Source organism: Tenebrio molitor, chromosome 1 (assembly GCF_963966145.1).
Source record: "Tenebrio molitor chromosome 1, icTenMoli1.1, whole genome shotgun sequence".
In the NCBI taxonomy this organism is placed as follows: domain Eukaryota; kingdom Metazoa; phylum Arthropoda; class Insecta; order Coleoptera; family Tenebrionidae; genus Tenebrio; species Tenebrio molitor.
In genome coordinates this window covers 29582778-29601005 of record NC_091046.1, presented here as the reverse complement: position 1 = coordinate 29601005, position 18228 = coordinate 29582778, and the positions used below count along the sequence as shown (strand labels likewise).

Here is an 18228-nt window from a genome sequence, read left to right as displayed (position 1 = left end):
CCAGGCTGAAACTGATCTCCTCCACTTTCCATTTTTTGTTTAATATCGTCACCACGGTCTTTTCCTCGGCTATGATCAAGTTATTCGCGGCCATCCACAGTTTTGTCCTGTGGAGGGTTTCATTTCCTTCGAGAATCATGTCCTCCCTCGTCGTTGCGGTCACGACGATTGCCAGGTCATCGGCGTAGCACACCAGTGAAACACCCTCTGGAACCTCGAGTTCCATAACGTCATCAAATAATACGTTCCAGAGGGTAGGCCCCAACACGGAACCCTGCAGGACTCCGCCCCCTATTTCCTCGGTTATGCTCCTATCACGTCGTTGTTGTCTACCAATTCGTGCACGTTTTTCCTTGCGCGTATGGAAATCTTGTAGTGGCCCGAGAACTGCTTGGCCAACTTGGCGCTAGAATACTTCGTCCCGTCCGTGGTAGGGTACGCCTTCTTCCAAACATAATCTCCGACGTCGAACTCGATCTGACGACGTTTCGCCTCATTGTAGCGAACATGGACATGGTTTGCTTCGACTACAATCATTTATTAATTTATAATGACCAAGGAAGTTAAATTTAACTTCCTTGTTAATGACCCTGTGTCACAGAAGAAAAACCACAAGACACTTAAGCTTAAGAGGTGAAAAGTCCCTAAGTATGAATTGGCGGCATAACGTCAGCGCCTCCTTACGTCGTCGTGGCGGTACTAAGGCTCAAAGCGGCTACTTTAAATGTGCTTTTTATTTGATTAATCATAACCATTAATCAAAGCACAAAAATAAAACTGTCACTATAAATAAAAGATGAATGTACAATACACAAAATAAACATTTATTATAAAATATGTAATATGTACATATTAACAAAAGTATATTCTATTAACATAATAAAACATTATAAACAAAAATAAAGAACTCTTCAATATAAAAAAAAGAAACGAGAAATATCAAGTATACAAAATGAACTAAAGGTCTAACTTCAAACGTAACAAATATATAAATATAAAAAATACTGCATGCAAAAACATATACATATTTACAAAGAAAGGCTACTTCTGTTTCTTCATCTTACCTCTATGTCCATCCGATACCGCTTTTCGCTTATGCTTGTCTTTACAACATTTATAAATCAAAAAAGGAACACACTAATTTAAAATTAAATTGTTGCAGTCATATTGCAGGAAATGAACTTCTCCAAAATCTACATGTTGTTTAAATACATTCTTAAAATTGTCTTCTAGATTTATCTGGAAACCATTTTTGTCAAGGAATTCATATACCTAAACAGTCTTGAATATTTTGTACAAGTTACATTACATGATCGCTTGCATAAGTTAGTCTACGGTTATTGTCTGATTCTCTAAAAGAAATGAGACCGTGGCGGCTTGTCACCTCCTCGGAGTACAACATATTCTTACAATTACCAGAATCAGGAACAACATTTTTTAACACCCAACCTGCAATATAGGCTAGTCCCTGTAATCTTCGAAAGGAAGATTATCAAGTTCTGTTGTTGTAAAGGTTTCTCCACTTCTTTTGAATCATCGTGAGTCGCATACTTTATCAACCCTACAAGATCATCAAGCAGTGTGCACGTATTACATCAGCTTCATAGTTGCCATTCATGCCTGTTGGAGAAACCAATTTGTTTACAACAGTTTTCAAGGCTGCCGTGAACTGATGACACGTTGGGTCAGGTCAGGTTGTCACAGATTTTCCGCAGGATCCTGATTCATGCCCCTTAAGTTCAAATAATCAAATCCGACCATCTTTGAGAATGCGGCTAAACACCCAAACCCACTCGTCCGCGAAGCCGTCGACTACAACGAGAACGCCCCGCAACGACACAAACAGCCAAAGTGTCTGTTTCTCTAACAGGACTGAAATGCAAATACCACTTCCTGTCCCCCGGGATTTACTTTCGATGTTTTTTGTTCCAGAGCTCCGCGGACACGTGAACTAAAACAAAAATTAACCGATTAACCCGATACTTGACTAGTCTAAATAATAGCCCTACCGCCTACCATCTGTGTAGATGCCTCTTATCAGATTGGGGAAAGATGAGTCTTGGAACCCGTTTGCGTGTTTGTGTGTGTGTGTGTGGTTTGCCAACCTTTGATAAATGAATATCGATTGCTTACATCGCCACCTGTTTCCAAATCAATTAATTTCCACTGTTACAATCCTTTCAGTAACTCTTTCCAAAATTCCAAATGGCGAGAAGTTTCAGGTAAGGCACATCTAAAACGTTTGTGATCAATCACTTGTGGATTTGAACTATTGAGGAAGTCAAACAAATTACCAATTTTTTGAACAAATTCCGCTGTAAAAATGGCTTTGGCAGGTACTAAATTTGTAAATGTTACAAACGTTTCAATGGTACTGGCCACTGAACTGCTTCATGTAGGAATCTGTGTAATTGAAATACTCCTTCTTCAGTTTTGGCAAGAATTTAAAAGTTTTTTGTTGATCGAAGTTAAAGACAGACAATATGTGTTCGAATTTAGTAAATTTGTGAGGAGCAAATTGAAGTTTGCACTTCAGCAGTGCATTCCGCCTATTTTTGAGGAGATGTGTTACATGAAAAATTGTTACAATCGACCGCTTATTAACATAGAAACAAAACGGACTCTGCTGAGGGCGTTTTTCAGCACACATCACAGTTGATTCAATGCAGAACAGTTGATGGTACATACCTTGATCACAAACTATGTCACATACATTGAGTCCAATTTCTTGAAGTTGTGAAATTATTTCTTTGATAAGAAACTTGAGATTGTTTCCTGTCAAGTATTCGCGGTGAAGTAATTGAAGTAACAAGCAATTAAGTATGTACCTATTTCCATTGCTTTCTGAGTCCGCCAACCATAAAAACTATAGTGCATGGTTGGCTGGTTTGTTAAAGCGACCTAACGAACCCAGAACTTATATACTGTTTGACTTGCTCATAATGAAATATGAGCTCACAATCATTTTGAATCACCCAATATATCACTCAGAGTTTCCTGACTCGCTACTGCAAAAAAAAAAAACAATTTGCAAAGTTGAGATTGAAATTAAAAAGGAGCTAACAAAAGCAAGTCACAGCTAGCGTTGAAAGTGTCCACCAACGTTTGTTAATTCGATTTAGTAAATTGTAACAATTGTCAATTCGATTGATGACATTTATTGACAGAACTAATAGTTCGGCACTTCAAAAAAAAAAAGTAGAGCGGTACAGGAAAATTTATATGTGCAAAAATTCCAAAGGTAACTATAGATGTAAATCATTTTATTCCACACTGTAGAAACGGTTGTTATATTATATTGTATTTGTCAAGCACGCGTGTTGTGTTTGCACTTGGCACGAAAAGTGATTAGAAACGTACCTTTAGAAGTGTTTAAATTCTATAGTCTGTTTTTTAATCAAAAAACCACAACACCGCAATTTACACCCAAAATAGAGCTGACAACACTGTACACTTTTGACCTAGCGTGAAAAATCTCATCATATAAAAATTGAGGTTATTAGAGATAATCGTATTGCAGCATATTAATAATAACAACTAATTTGAGAGTTTAATAAATGTCTTACTTTGCGAGCCATTTTTTAATAACACGTTCAAATTTTATAGTTGGGACAACCAACAGCTATAGTAATAACACCCCTAGTGCCCGCGTATTTTAAACAGCAGCTTCCAATTGGATTATTCAAAACGTGCGCATATTTTTGAAAGCGTGATGTACGGTCGATGGACAAATAAAACTGGGACACTTAAAATTTAATCTATGTAAATCAGACTATTGAATTGTCAATAAAACGAAATCGTTTTAAATGGGCTACAATTTGGATTGATCCAATATTTGTTCTTGACAGATGATAGTCAACTTTTTTTTTCAAATTGCACTACAGGGCAATTCACATAAGGATTATTTCTGAATTTATTTTGAACGCAACCAAAAATACTAATGACGCTGACCACTTGATACCGTTTATAATGAGATCTAATTTAGTAATCAACGTAAGTAAGTAATTTGGCTAAAAATGTCAAAATGACAGTTGATGAATTTAATTTTTGATATCATTAATCAGAACAGGATAACGTCATTTTGACATTTTTAGCCAAATTACATACCTACGTTGATTACTAAATTAAATCACATTATAAACGGTATCAAGTGGCTAGCGTCATTAGTATTTTTGGTTGCGTAGAAAATAAATTCAGAAATAAGCCTTATCTGACTTGCCCTGTATGTATTAACTTTTTTTGCTCAGTTTTATACAGGGTCATTATAAATGATTGTACCATCGTAGTAGGCGTTGGCGAGCGTTGGTGGCTAAATTGAATGTGCCGTAAGCTTGATAACATGAGGGAGACTAGCATCTGGCGGTAGTGGAAATCTGTTTACTAGTTTGTCTAACGTTACGAAGCAGGCGGCACATCTAAAATTTGTGTGGGTTGTCAACGTCAACTGCGATGGGACAATCATTTGTAATGAGCCTGTAGATATTTTTATTTTCAATATGAAAATGTAAACAACCATGCTCATTCATAAAAACAAAAAGGAGAAATTAAAAAATAATGTTTTTTTTTATCAAGCAGTGACAAAACGATAATAAAAGTGCATTCTAATTTTGCAAAGTGACTAACAGAGCTATGGACATTCAAGACAATGTCTAGGTATTGGACTCCGCCCGATAAGAGATCTCACAAGTTGTTCGCAACTGGCATTACACTTGTTGATCATTATTCTTTTTGATTGTTTTATGATTCTCTAAAGCCATATTATCTTAACTAAAAGTTTAGGCAGAAAATCTGGATAATTGGGGGTGGTGCTATAGATATCCTCTTGAGTGTATAATGACAATAAAGTATGGAAGTATGGAAGTATTTTTTTTTGAAATGACAGAAAATGACGGCTAAAATTTTTTGACCGGCGTAGTATCGTGTGTTCGTTTAAATTTATCCTCAAAGTTGGCGTTGGAAAGTCGATTGAGAACGCACCACTCGTGTAAAAGCGTAGATTTAAACAGCTGACCTGTAATCCTTTATCGGTATAGTAGGTACGTTCACAATCGAGTCTTCAACGCCTACTTTAAGGATAAATTTAATACCTATTCACGTTACCTGTGCAAATCGCACACATTTGGCATTAACTTTTATATGAGTTGTAATAGTAACTGGTCAGTCATTTGCATCACAGTGGTTCTTTACAACGTGAACAGATATTTAATGAACGCACGATACGTAAAACCTCTGACGTAAATTACCTTTTTCTATTTTGCACCTATAACACAGTCAGTATAACACTCAAACGGGTTTCGAAAAGGAGCTATTTTCGATACGCGTTTCAGGAACATTTACTTAAATTTTTAATGTTGGCAGTGACTCATAGTTAGTTGTTGCTACTTGATCACTGCACTTCACGACACTTTAAATTCAAAACTTATAATTGTTTCTCTATTTACCAGCGTTACCAACCTTATATTTGCCAAATATAATTTTCCTAGCATTATGTTTTGAACTTTTTTTAAATTTAAGGGGCAAAATAGAAAAAATATTGTATTATACTCGTTTTATAAGCCATTTTGTCGCACTTGTTTACTTTATAGCACTCGTCGCTGCGCTCCTCGTGCTCTAAAAAACGCGTGCGACAAAATGGTGTCTTATAAAACTGGTATAATAAATTATATGTTGTTCACGTTGAGTTGACAATTTCAAGGTCAAATAATTTTATTTTTTGGCTCTATAATTATGTTTTGTAAATAGTGACATACAGGTAAACACCGTTCACGTTGGATTGAGCATTGCTAAATCGCATTATGTTGGTTAGCTGCCTGTCACTATTTACAAAACATAATTACAGAGCCAAAAAATTAAATTATTTGACCTTGAAATGTTCAACTCAACGTGAACAAGGTTTACTAATATTACCAACAGCTGTCAACTTCTGACAGTGCAGATGTCAGATGAATGCATAATACCTACTTTATATTTTTCTGTCTGGCCTTTCGCCGCTGCGGAAGGAAATCGAAACTTCAGTTGTTCCATCATTATGTTTCAAGGCAATTGTGTCCACTGACTGACTACTGACTTGTTCTATGTTTCCGTTATGCGATAAAATCGGATAAAACGGTCCTTCTCAATAGCATTTCTGTTATCGCCGATGAATTCAATTAAAATTACTCTGCGATCTTTGAATACTTTCACGACGACTTCGCGCTCTAGTCTATGTCTACGTTGTTAGTACAGAAATTAATGCTAATGCTTTCCCACATATTATCCGCCGTATTTTTTCTATGACGATTTCTACATATAAATAAAGAATATTGTTACCTCGATGCACTGTTTTGTTTCAATGTAAATGTCTTTTTTTTTTAATTTGGCGTCGAAGTAGGCGTTGGAGAATCGATTGAGATCGCACCACTTCTATAAAAGCGTAAGATCTATACTCTCTGCGTAAGATTTAAACAGCTGATCCGTGATCTGTAACCTGTATAGTGCGTTCATAATCGACAGTTCAACGCCTACTTCGACGCCAAATTAAAAAAAAAAAAACACCCGTTACTTACCTAAATGTGTGATTAAACTTTAAAAATAAATTCTTCTTTGATAAGCAAAAAATCACAACAAAAACAAATAACTACGCTACGAGTTTAGCCAAATAGGTAGAAAGTAGAAACGAATAAACGATAAGTCAACTTGTGCATTGCTTTGACACTGGCAGAATGCACTACAAGCCTGCATTGTTGGTTGCAGATATATCAGCAAGTCTTCTGTATCAGATAGGTAATCAAATATTATTTATATTGCATTTTAATACAATGTAATATTATTTACAAACAGGGTCGTTATAAATGATTGTCGCAGTTGGCGTTGAAAATCCACACAAATTTTGGATGTACCGCTACCGCAGCCTCGCAACGTTAGACAAACTAACTATAATCAATTCACTTTTGTAATGACGAACTAGAGTTACTAAATTTAGTAACTTTTATCTTGTGAACACATCTTTTTACCGCGAGTTTGGGCTTTGAAAAAGTTAGGTTATGGGTCACGTCATTTGTTCTGTCAAAACTGGTCCAATTCAAAGTATAGTGAAACTAAATGTGTTTAATTATTTTGAAGAAAAAAGCAAAGTTGCACTACACAAATACGAAAAATAATTTTGCATTTTGCTACTCATCCTCGTCATCGTCGCTGTTTTCCAAGTCCGAATCCGAATCTTCAACCAAATTAACAATATTTGTGGATATGTCATGGATGCTAAAGTTTCCCATAAGCGTTGTTCTTGTCCTTCATTTAAAATTCTATACATACTTCTGGGACTGAAGCCGGTGCAGCACTTAGGAAGAGTTTTATTTTAGATTAGGATTTACCGAAAAAACATTCGCCACTGCTTCTACAATTTTGTACTTTACGTATTTACGTTTCCATTGTCTCCATGAGTAATTTCTTTCTTAATTTTGTTGAAAGCCTTTAAAATGTGCTGCTTTTTCTGCTTGCTTATTGATGCTCTACTCCGTTTTGGAAATTCATTCATTTTGGCAGTGACAATAATATGACATTTTAAATCATTGCCAACTGTCGAATTTTCATATATTTTGTAAAAAAAATTAACAAAAAAAAAGTTCCAGTTAGTTCGTCATTACAAAAATGAATGCATTATAGTAAATAGATTTCCACTGTAATTTCCAGTTTTCCCACTACCGCCAGAAGCGCCACCTATCGGCGATACTAATCTCACTCATGTTATGAGACTTGCGGCACATTCAACTACGTCACCAACGCCTACTGCGATGGGACACTGTATTTATAATAATTCTATATTTCATAGAATCAAAAGGTTTATATTAAATTTTACCTTCTTTAAAAATCATATTGTAAGTAGGTAGTGTTAGGTACATTTTAAAAAATGCAAGTATTCCACGATCATCCGATCACCGTGCGCACGACTCGCGGCGAGTCCGTTTTCCGCCGAAAATGATAAAAATCCGAATTGAGAGGGGCGAAACTATAAAAGAAAGGAACCACTGCAGATTGTAGGAGAGGTCTTTGGTCTTTTGTCTTGGTTGGTGGTCAGATAGGTGCCGGAGTGTGAAAGGGGCTGAAACGGCGAGTGGTTGAGCGGCGAGGAAAGGGTGTGGAAACGTCGAGGGTCCGAAGAGGGTGAGGCTGCAAAAAGAGTCCAGGAATTCCAAACCCAGACGCCGAGGAGCGGATTTACGATCCCCGACAGAAGGTTCGCGGAGAACCAAACGCAGGAGTGCGCAGTCAGATTCCACGCCCGGATTTCATCGTCCACTGTGGGCGCGAGGAAGTCCCCGAGGAACGTTCAGGTCTCCAAAGACGTCGACCGCCACCTGACGATCAAGGCCAGGGTGATAGAGTAAATTTTTAGTTTACGGGAAGCGAGCGCGTCGTTTCAGGCAGAACTCCGGGCCGTCGCAGTTCGCGGCCTTCTGGTCGAAGGACCAGCACCTGGAGCACCTTTCGGTCGCGATTCTTCTTTCGATCCTGCACCTAACCGCTCCTATTCGCAGCGAGCCCTCCGCCAGGATGCTGTCGGCATCTTCTTTCTGCAGGACGAGTGTGGCCGTCCGAGTGTTGCTCCTATTGGGCCGCAGTTTGCTAACCCTCCAGTTTTTGCCTTTGAGGTTTCCAAGCTTCTTCTCCAGGACAGCGACGACTTCGTCCATGTCCGTGGTTGCGTCCAGGCCCCTGACGTGTATCGTCTCCATTTTGAGATAGGATCCCGCCTTCTTCACAGCGAGGTCTCCGGCGGCCTTCTTTAGGGCGTCCTTTAGCCTGTCCATCGTTTCATTTTCCTTTTCCAGGGTAATCAACAGCTTGCCGTCCCTGGTCGTTTGCGGGGTCACCCTTGATGACTCCTTCACCTTATAGAGGACATCCCTGTACTCCATCCCCTTTTTTTCAACGACCGCGCTGGTCGTCTTCCTTTCCTTCTTCTGAGGTTGTCTCTCCCTTGTATATCGCGGTCCGGCAGGACATGAATTCTCACTCGTATGCCGGTCTTCCTGAAGACGGCCTCTGCCATCTTCCTTATGTCGACCGCTTTACTCTTGTCTGGCAATTTATTTCCTGCTCCTGCTCCGTCACTTTCCCCCTCAGCACCGTGAGGGTTTGGTACATTTCTCTTGCTTCCGCCGCTTCCTCGAGCCTCCTTATCATCCTCACCCTTTCCACGAATTATCCACCTCTCCTCGTCGTTTTGGTCGTCACCTCGACTTGCCCCACCGGTCCTTCCACCTCGGCGAGCTCCGGATATCGTTCCCTGAACTGCTGCAGTATTATGGACTTCTCCATCCGGGTGTCCTCCGGCTCGACCCACACGCTCCCGTATACTCCGGCGTCTGCATGGGGTTTCTCTCCCTTACTTCCGTCACTTCATATGTCTCTTCCGCCACTCCTTTGAAAGCAGTCCCTCCAGGTCCTCGAAGGTAGCTGCGCTCTCCAGTACCTCCTTGCTTTTTTCCGACTCCCGGACTTCGAGCGCCTCGTACACGTCTTCTTGGACTCTCAGTTTCTTTTTGACCGCCTCATTTTCGGCTAGCACCTCTCTGATTCGGGCCTCGGCGGCTTTCACCCTTCTCCAGGCTGTGTCGTTTCCTTCGTCGCCTGTGTCCACTGTCTGTTTCTTCTCTGTTTGGGTACTTGCCCCTAACATTTCGGCCGTGGCCTGCCTTTCCTTTCTGTCTTATTCACCGGCTCGTATTTATGCTTCCGGAACCAGTCCTCTATCGACACCCTCTTAAAAGTGTTCAATATTCTGCCCATTCGGGCCATCAATTCGACCACCTCCGCTTTTGGATGGTACGTCGCTTTCAACACTATATCCAATTTCCCGGCAGTCTTTGTGAGGCTGCCAATGGCCTACAATATCATGTTTACCTCGGCGCATTCCTGTGATGATTGATCCTCTGCTTCCTTATTTTTCTTTTTCTGGTTTGTTTGTCTTTGCATTCTGGTGCATGCTTATTCCCGAGAATGGGAATACCCTGGTCACTGCCAGGGTAATGACAACCGTAGCTCGGATCGCCCTGGGTGCGCCAGTTCCCGTGCCACGAGTTCCGTGGTGGGTCCTGAGGGTCAAGCCGTCCTTTGTTTTTCGCCGGTCCGCTGGAGCCTTGCCGGCATGGGTCCCGAAGCTCCTGCCGACATCGCCTCGAGCATTCCTCCGGTTACTTAAGCCCCTCCACTAACGACAAGGTCTCACGCGCCCTTAGGTTCCTACTTATGTTTCTTACACTAGCGCCAGATTCAACGAAAGGAAACAAAATTATCACATTAACATTAATGTGATGATTTTGTTTCCTTTAGTGCTGGTTTGGGCAACAAAGAAGTACTGGCCCTGTTTTGAAGATCACCGGTTGCTTGTTAGGACTGACAGCAAAGCCCTAACATGGTTGTAGATTTCATGACAAGATGGACAATATTTCATCTTTGACATTGGATACTGTCTTTGAGAGGAGAACGAACTTCTAGATTTCCTTTCCAGAAAGCCCAAAGGACGAATTCTAATTGATACGTGTGATACCTGGTTGATACCGGAGCGTTTAATACTAGTCCAACACCCTCCACTCAGGAAAATCACCTACCACTGTACTTCTCGTTTGTCCAACCGGCATAAAAGTTCCTCGGCACTCAAATCAGACGAAAAATGCCGAAGATCAGCAAGGCGATCAGCACTTTCCATTTGTGGCATCGTAAACGGCTGTGTTGTGGTCACTAAACGTTCAGAAAAGTTTTGGTTCGAAATTTGGAGAGGATGTGAATGTAAGACTTTAAGGCAACCAACCGTCCTGATTTAGTAAGGACAGGTTTATATTTTTATGTCCGATCGGGCGAATTTTGCCTACTTATGGACTAGTTTTTAGGGCGTAATTCAGTATATTATAGCCCCGGGCTGTAATAGTATATTATACACCAAGGTGAAGAAGTTCATGATTACAGCCAGAGCGCCAAGATTAGAGCCCGAGGCGTGCCGAGGGTTCTAAGGCGCGAAGGCTATAAGGGACTTCTTCACCGTGGTTTATATACTATTTTTTTCACTACTAGATACGTTAAAACCCTTTCTGATAATAATTATTAATCAAATTATTTTGTCTGATGCGACGATCCGAGTTCTCATTTTTCAACGGTTGCTATGAAAATCGTCTACGTTAACCAATGAAATCAACGAAAATCTTTCGTTGCTAAGTGACGGCTGTTCATTATTGACCTTGTTTAATAATGAAAATTATTATTAACCTAGGGAGAGAAATTCTACTTCTGGGGTCGGCTCGAGAGTCAATAATGACGCCTTCTGAGACTAGTAGTGAAAAATAGTATATTATACGCCAAGGTAGAGAAGACATTTTTTTAAGCCGAGGTAGTTTATTCCCGAAGCGAAGCTTCGAGGGGAATAAAGAAGCGAGGCTTAAAATTGTCTTCTCTAGCGTGGTTTATATACTATTTTTTTCACTACTAGATCCGTTAAAAAACCCTTTCTAATAATAATTATTAATTAAATTTGTTTGTCCGATGCGACGATCCGAGTTCTCATTTTTCAACGGTTGCTATGAAAATTGAAAATCGTCTGTCTACGTTAACCAATAAAATCAAAGAAAATCTTTCGTTGCTAGGTGACGGCTGTTCATTATTATATTATTAACCTAGGGAGAGAAATTCTACTTCTGGGGTCGGTTCGAGAGTCAATAATGACGCCTTCTGAGACTAGTAGTGAAAAAACGTTTTTATGGCCCTTGTTTATGCCGTTACTACAGTAATAACAATAACTGGCTTATTCCACCTTCCTGATTTTTGTGTCGTTATTTTAAAATTGAATCTACCTAAATTATTATAAAATTCAAAACTTCGACCGGACATAAAATTTTGTATGTACCACGGGCATAATTGGCGTTTGTGGCCCTTACCGTGTTATGTCACGTCATGTCATGTCATGTCATGTCATGTCATGTCATGTCACGCCGTGGGCCACAAACACCTTCATTACGCCCTTAATACATAAATAACTATTACTGCTCTGTCCTGTTTTACGTTCATGCCCTGATTTGTCCTGATTTTAACGTTCATATCCTGATTTGTCCTGATTTTAAAATTGCCGCGACAATGTGCTTGTCAAATAACAAATTTCACCAGAGATTTTATGGTTACGTTAGACAGATAATACAAACATGAACTTTGGAGGATCTTGTAGGAGGGGTATTAACAACCTTCATTATAAGTTAAAGACTAGCTTTGAAAATCCTAACATTTTTGGAATTGGATGCCTGGCACATATCATTAATAACTCTATTAAAACTGCATGTGATACATTACCTATTGATATTGAATTTCTTGTAACAAAAGTGTATGGATTTTTTTAAATTTATACTGTGCGCGTGGAAAAACTGAAAGAGTTTTGTGATTTTGTATAAATTCAATATAAAAATATCTTAGGATACAGTCGCACAAGGTGGCTAGCTTTGCTTCCAGCGGTAGAAAGACTGCTACAAATGTTCCCCGCACTCAAGTCATACTTTTCATCAATTGATAAATGTCCTGTAATAATTAAGCAGTTTTTTACTAATCCCGAAACAGAATTTTGGCTTTTTTTTTGTTCACAATTTAGCTTCTTTGTTTCATAAAACGATATTAAAAATTGAAGGTGAAAACATTTCGGCAATTGAAACTTAAAAATTTTTGAAGAATTGATAATGAATTTAGAAGAGCGAAAGGATAACAAATATCTTTCTTTGCTACTCCAAAATAGGATGTTAAATGCTGAACACTTCCAAACTAATAAACACACAATAAAAATCCATGTTTTAACTGGGCATTGTTAGATGATAAGGAACCTAATTTTCTTGATATTCAGTCATGTTTGACGGTAATAAATAATGGAAATGAAGAAAAAGTCAACGAAAGTGACTTATTTGACGAAGTTGTAATATTAAAAAAATATGTAAAAGTCGACACAGTTTTGATTTGCAAAAATATTTTCTGTAGTGTAGAAGACCGGTAAATGTTTTTGGAAAATGATAATACCTTTACGAATATTTTATACTTAGTAGAATACAGTTTGTCTTTGCCTGACACAAATGCACAAGTTGAAAGAGTTTTCTCTCATGTAAACGACATTTGGTCCCCCGAAAAAACCCAATTGAAGGTAGAAACACTAAAATCAATCATAACAACCAAGTTAAATATTAATTTGACGTGTTTAGATTTTTATAAAATGCATATAGAGAACGAAGCGGCTCTTAAAGCAATTCATTCGGAAAAGAAGTATGCATTTAAGAAAATAAAGACTTAATTTAAATTAATATATCTATTAGTATTAGGTATACCAAAGAGTTACTTGTTACTTTGTTACTTATCTATATATTTAGTCTCTAGAGATCATTAGGATCAATGTTAAATGTAGTCATTTTACAATTGTATTGTTTTTTTGTGCAATAAATTGAACGTTTTTGTGTTATTATCACCAGACAATGTCCTTATTTTCAATTTGTTGAAGTTGGTCACCTTAATGTAAGACAAAGCTTAATGAGATCTACAGTGTGTTATTGAAATGCGTTAAGAAAATTTAAACGGTGATAGAACTCATCAAAACAAATTACTTTTATCTCGGCTTATAACCTTATAATCACATTCATTTATAGTAATTTGAGTTGCGTAATGTAGTTCATTACCGCACTGGTTTCATTACGTAACAACAATACAAAAGAACAGCTAGGTACTTATTGTAAATACATAACACAGTTCCTGCATTTTGTTCGCCCAGTTGCCGGCATCGACTTCGTTTCGGTCTTCAATCTCTGGGCTTGGCACAAAAAGACTCACTTCCACTTTTAATGACATCATCTACTATTCTCTTTTGCGTTGCTCGCACAAGAGACCACTTTGTAATACACATCATACTGGAAAAACGACGCAAACTGCAGTGACACCTCCAGAGACGCTCGTGTCTTGCACTCCAGGTCATCCTCGAAACAGGATCACACACGTTTCCGTTCCAGGTTCTGGTACTTTTCTCACTCGACGTCGGGGTAACCCCAATGTACATTTTTCGAAGTCACTTCACTTCCGAGAGCCGCTATAAGACGTAAACGATCCGGCTCTCAATTACGAAAAATTAAAAACGATGCGTTGTTTACAAACAGAATTAGCTGGTTGTCCTGGTATTGGGCAAATTGTTTTAATCTTGTCGCTTTGATTTTGAATGAAAACGATTGAAACTGACATTTAACAATTATGAAAATACAATAGTACATTAAAAGACAAGTTTCATAAGACCAGTCTTGAAGCACGAATTCAAGATTAAAAAACGAGTGGCGTAGCCACGAGTTATTTTAAAGAATGAGTGCTTCAAAGTCTTATGAAACTAGTTTTTTATACTATTTTTTGTAATTTGCCCTTTTTAAGTCGTTTTTAAACAAAAATGTTTACTTTCCTCGATTTAGGGATTTTTGTGGCGGTTGGTAATGTCTTAATTTTAAAAGTGAAAATTTGATCAAGTCTTCGAAGTCGCCTTTTGTTTTATCCAAATTCTGTCACAAAACACGAATATGGAAGATAATCTTTCATGTACGCCCGCTGAAATACGTGAAATTGCCAAAAATACGGCCGCGAATTTGTTGCCTGATAAATCCTGATAAATAATTCTTTGCACATTTTGTAATTTAAACTGACACACATGACGGATCAAACTATGCCAACCTAAAAATTTTCGTAAAATGTTCCGTGAAATAATGGCTATAAGGACATCCCAGATGATGACGTCGCGTTCGTTAATATGTCTATTAGAGAATCAAAATGGAGGCAAATTACAAAAATCTGTTTATTAAACAAGTTTTTGATTTTTTTTTGAGTGTATCTATGGTGAGATACCTTTTCAGTTGCCTGTACACAAAATCTAGTTATAAAAACGTCAACAAGAAAAGTTTGGTTATGTCAATGTAGTAATTCTCTTCTTACCAAACAATAATTAACAATACCCTTCTTCTCTCTGACCTTTAACAGTATTCTTTTACATTTCATATCTTCTTCTTGTTCAGCCATTTCGTGTAAGTAATACTTTGAATGAAAGAAAGCGAATTTATTAAACTTAACTTCAAACTTGAAATTTCAAATTTTTGCGCCAACGTTAAAGTAAAAATTACTAGTCTCAGAACGGCAGTGCGGCAACTTGCAAACACTTCGACAGTGCGGGAGTTTAGTAAATGAATAATATATTTTTCGACCTCCCAATCTGGGAAATATAGCGTTACCTTACACTTTAGGTCAAGGGAGGTGCGATTTCCCGTACAATGTCAAAAATTTCTAGTGGAATGTGGGAAAAATCTAGTGGAGTACGGGAAAAATGTGCGGACACCGTTGATTTATTCTTTTCACAGTTACTTTATAGCTATTAAGACAACAAGGGTTTTATAGACGATTTAAAAATCGAGATCGTAGTTTAAATCAGAGCGACCGCAGGGAGCGAGGATTTAATAGATCGAGATTTTTAAACTATAAAACACGCGTTGTCTTCAAGATTTTTTCTAACACTAACATCTTATCAGAAATTTTAATAAATTCAGAAATTATTCGAGGCGCGTCACAATACACAAAATGCGGAGGTTGCCGTGGGTACTATGGTAATAATATCAACAAATTTGGAAAAAAACAATTTTCATCGTTGAAATGTGCCAAAACGTTCCAGAAAAAATAAGAAAAAAGGGGCAATTTGTTACCAATGAAGTCTAAAAGTGCATACGAAAAGGTGTATGTTTCGTTTCAAGGCCGTGAGATAACCGCTTTTGAATTCAAAACTAACCGCCAATGAAAGCTATAGAATTACCGGCGTTCGGTACCGTCGGCGACCGCTTGGGGGCGTGGGTGAAAGTCGACAGGGGATGAACGGCCATGTTTTTTTTTGGAGGGCACTTTTTTCTTGACCGCAGAGTAGTACAGAAGTACCGCGTATTTTTCTGTGTGCTAATTGTGCGATTTTAGTTGTTTTTTTATTGAACTGTGCTAAATGTTGCTGTCCAACTTCTGTTTTGAACTAGGTATGTGTTTGGGGTACTAAAATTAATTCTGCTTCGCGCGAAATGTAGTTTAACAATAATAAGACACAAATGGGTCGCACGTGGGTTTCCACCATGTTTTACAAAATCCACATTTATCTCGACCATCCCCATGTATTATGTTTTTAACATTATAAGCTTGCGAAGGAGCGTAAGGCAGCCTGGTTCTAGTTTTGCTAAATTTATAAAATTGACGGATCACGTTTTCCCTTTGTTGTCAAAGCAGGTTTTTACAATTCACTAATTTTCCTAAAAGAAAATGACTCCAAGTTTTAGCGTGGGTCTGTGGCTTTCACTTTTTATCAGCGCACTCCCTCACTTTGAGCCCCTTTCTAATTATTCCGAGTGACGCTTTTGGTGTAACAAGTATTTATTTATTGCTTAACATTTTTAATCAAAATTTGAAAGTTTCCACTTTCCATCCCGGTAGCAACCAATTGGGTTTATATTTCAGGTATCTGCGCGGGCTTTTTCCTTATCCAGGGATCTTCTACATTTAGGTATTTTCATCGTTTAGTCCCGGGGCGCCCTCCATATTATCCAAGGGGGGGGGGGGGGGCTTGTCGATGATCCGGCTCTAATAGGCTAGGGTCGACTGGACTGTGTTTTTTTTGTTTTATTGTTATGTATGTGTTATTGGTTGTTACCACTTTTCCATCCCAAACTGAAAGTGTTCTTAGATTACTCCGTCAACAAAGTTTTGTCGCGGTTTCGTTTGCATTTTCCAGTTGCTGTAAATGTCAATTCTTCCTTATCGCGAGGGTCTCTCTCTGTTTGAGGGGTTTAGTTGCTCCTAACATCCAATCGTTGAACACGACCCCGCGGCCCCTCGTTTAACATGTTGTGCCCCAAGAGAGACCCGAAAACCATAACGCTTGGCGGGGCTTGCTGAATGCTGGTCCGCAACGTCGCTCATGGTGTAAGTTGAATCCGAGTTCCTTGGCACAGAACTTCCGGAATGGTAATCTGTTCTCGAAGTTTGTGGTACTTGACAAGCGTCGTTTGTTTTTGCTCTGAAATAGTCATATTCAATTCAACCGATGAACTTAGGGTACCTCAATTTGTTGACTTAACGTAAAGCAGTTAGGATTTTTCCCCTTAGCACTAAATCACGGGTAGGCGGGAAATGATAAAGTCGTAAGGATAGGTACCACAGACCTCCGGACCACCCAAAGCCACTCACTCCTTCTATAGCGTATCTGCCGTATTTTGTAAATTAACTTGGACAAGAAAAAAAAGAACATGCTGAAGTTCTCGCCTAGTGCCCGCTCTCGCTCGAACGGTCCGAAGTAACTGTTTTGTTTGTAATGTACATGACCCTCCCGTTTTTTTCTGAATTTGAAATTGTGTTGTTTATGAAATCAGTTTTGCTCAATTCTCACTAACTGTTCCGTCCACGTTGTCACTTCGGACTTGTTCGTATTTTCAGGAGAGGTTTTAGCGGAGCCTCATTCGGGGGTCTGGGAGAATGGCCAGAGCTCACCATTTTCCTAGAGTTCTAAATGAGTAGTCTTCTCACATTTGAGGAGACTTGGGTGCCCTCTCCCGAGACGTTTTATTCATGAATCCCGGCGTTAACCAAAATCATAACTTTGAATAAATAGCTGGTTTTAATTATTGTGTTGTTTTATTTGCACTCTTCTGTGTGGTTCACAAACCCTGTTGGAACGAATCTGGTAATGTTTAATTTGTATTAAAAAAAAAAAAAACACAACGTAGGGAAATTAACTAAGTACGATCAAGCGCTCTTGGCCATTTTTTTTGAATTTCGCGGGTTTTATTTTTCATTGTGTATGTTGGTACAAAAAAAAAATGCAATGGCCGCTCGGTGGGAAATTTGAATTACCCACTTGGTTCATCACAGCCGGAACAATAAAAAGCATCACGGAGGTAACGGAAGATGTCATTTTGGCTTTTCTTGATGTGGGGTAAATGTGTAGAACTTCATTAAAAGTTAATTAACACTACGGCAAGAATCATTTGAAGAAAATGTAAAGATTGCCAGCTTTCGATGGCCGAGCACTTGCATTGGATGAAACAGTAGAAGTTAAAGAAGATGTTAGGAACAAGAGCACGAAGCTAATGTGGCAGTTGCAATCCAATAATTGTACTTTTCACTTTTGTGATAATTACTGTAAAAATGATGAATAAAATGTTACTTGAATGATGTGTGTGAGCG

The 18228-nt window shown here is 38.6% G+C and overlaps 2 long non-coding RNA genes across 7 annotated transcripts in view; one reads left to right on the top strand and one right to left on the bottom strand.

Moving 5' to 3' along the window:
* The window catches only part of LOC138122666 (uncharacterized), a 326257-nt gene that overhangs the window by 43636 nt on the left and 264393 nt on the right, over positions 1 to 18228 (top strand). The gene's annotated exons all lie outside the window — the stretch shown is intronic.
* Positions 804 to 7130, bottom strand: LOC138134552 (uncharacterized). 6 transcript variants are annotated; one of them, XR_011160765.1, is made up of 5 exons: positions 6546 to 7130; positions 5962 to 6282; positions 2295 to 3008; positions 2010 to 2233; positions 804 to 1951 (listed from the first exon to the last, which is right to left on the bottom strand). It is a non-coding gene; the product is annotated as an uncharacterized lncRNA (long non-coding RNA). The 6 variants fall into 6 exon arrangements; XR_011160768.1 differs by lacking the exon at positions 6546 to 7130 and having other exon boundaries at positions 2295 to 2775; positions 2829 to 3008; positions 5962 to 6533; XR_011160763.1 differs by lacking the exon at positions 6546 to 7130 and having other exon boundaries at positions 2295 to 2403; positions 2689 to 3008; positions 5962 to 6529.